The sequence below is a fragment of the Chiloscyllium plagiosum genome, unplaced genomic scaffold, assembly GCF_037043375.1.
Source record: "Chiloscyllium plagiosum isolate Xiang-an unplaced genomic scaffold, Cpla_swu_hap1 HiC_scaffold_40, whole genome shotgun sequence".
NCBI classification, from domain to species: domain Eukaryota; kingdom Metazoa; phylum Chordata; class Chondrichthyes; order Orectolobiformes; family Hemiscylliidae; genus Chiloscyllium; species Chiloscyllium plagiosum.
In genome coordinates, this window is record NW_028270178.1 from 46,822,745 (window position 1) to 46,824,576 (window position 1,832).

A 1,832-nucleotide genomic window follows, 5' to 3' on the forward strand; every position below is an offset into this window, starting at 1 on the left:
AAATGAATATGTCACTAACCTTTGTTTGCTTCAGGTCCAAGAATACTCAGATCAATAGCTCCCTTGCTTACCTCTGCTGGTCATGTTCGGAAAGAGATCTAGCAAATTGCCAAGTATGATTTTCCTTTCAATAAATAATTTTGACTCAGTTTGGCTGCAAATATCTTTTCCTACCTTTGTGCTTTTCTTCTTTTACATTGGTGTCTCGCACCTTACAAATGACAGCAAAGGTATGAAAGGAGATGGAAGCATTTAGCTCATCAAGTCAGCGAGAGCATTCAATGAGATCACGGCTGATTTGGTCAATGCTCAAGTCTGCTCCACTGTCTGTAGTCATGGCCGAGTGGTTAAGGCGATGGATTAGAAATCCATTGGGGTTTCCCCACGTAGGTTCGAATCCTGCTGACTACGTTATGAATGCTTTCCTGCTGGAACAATTCTCGCTCAAAGTTCAGAAAGCCTATTTTGCAAAACAGGCCGGTAATTTGATTAGACTTGGGAAACTCGAGTTCTTCATCAGAAATGTCCCATATTTAAAACATTATCTCGGTTTCTCTGTCCCGATACACTGCTCGATACATCGGGTTTCTGCAGTTGTTATTGAACGTCCTAAGCAGAAGTGCTGCTTTTCATTAGATTCCTTTAATCCCTGCCCTCTGTTCTCTGACTCGGGTCAGTGGCAACACTTCCTCCTGCTCGTCAAAGTGCTCATTCCCCACCGCTCCCTCTCCCATCATTACAAACAACCGCAGGAAATTGCCACTTAACCATCTTTGTTCCAAAGTGAAACTCACCAGCCTCGGGAATCTCTCCACCAAACGGGATTTCTCATCCCTGGATATGGTGCAAGCTAGAGGATTGTGAAGAGATACTGTGGAAAATATTGTCAGTTGGCAGTTGGAAAAATGTTTAAGAAGCAAATCATATAATTTAGACTCCAGCTTTGGAAATCTTGAGAAACACTTTGGGAAATGGAATCAGAGGAGGATTAAGAAGTGTGAACTGTCGGTTCGAGTAGAGGACGGGACATTGACTCTGATGTTCTCGGGACAGGAACTGATCTGAGACAGTGAAAGAATTCTCGCTCCCGTACGTGAGAAATGCAAACTTCATCTGGACTGTGGGACAATGAAAAACTCTGGAACACTCAAGACAATATCCAAATATTGACTGGGATCACTACAGTACGAGTACTATAGATGGGTCAGTTTTTGTCCACTGTGTGCAGGACGGCTTCCTGACACAATATGTAGACATGCCTTCAAGGGACGAAGCCACTTTCGATTTAGTACTGGGTAACGAGCCTGGCCAGGTTTTAGATTCGGAAGTAGGTGAGCACTTTGGAGACAGCAATCACAATTCTCTCAGGTTTACTTTCATGATGGAAAGGGATCGGTGTACTCCATGGAGCAAGAGTATCAGCTGGTGGAAGGGAAATTACGATCAATGAGGTAAGATTTAGGAAGCGTAGAATTGGATAGGAAACTGCAGGGGGTGAGTACATTAAAAACGTGGAGCTTATTCAAGGAAAAGCTCCTGTGTGTGTACCTGTCAGGCAGGGAGGAAGATATAGAATGCGTGAGCCATGGTTTACTAAGGAAGTGGAATCCCTGGTCAAGAAGAACAAGAAGTCTTATGTTAGGAAAAAAATGTGAAAACTCAGTTAGAGCGCTCGAGGGTTCCAACGATATCAGGAAAGACCTAAAAAGAGAGCTGTGAAGAGCCAGGAGGAGACATGAGAAATTACTGGCAGTTAGGATCAGGGTTCTGCCTAAGGCTTTCCATTGGTATGTCAGGAATAAAAGAATGACGAGAGTGAAATTTGGGACAAT

At 43.5% G+C, this 1,832-nt stretch overlaps 1 non-coding gene across 1 annotated transcript; it reads left to right on the forward strand.

Moving 5' to 3' along the window:
• Positions 1-329: 329 nt before the first annotated feature.
• trnas-aga (transfer RNA serine (anticodon AGA)) lies at positions 330-411 on the forward strand. The gene has a single exon. It is a non-coding gene; the product is annotated as a tRNA-Ser (tRNA).
• Positions 412-1,832: the final 1,421 nt, after the last annotated feature.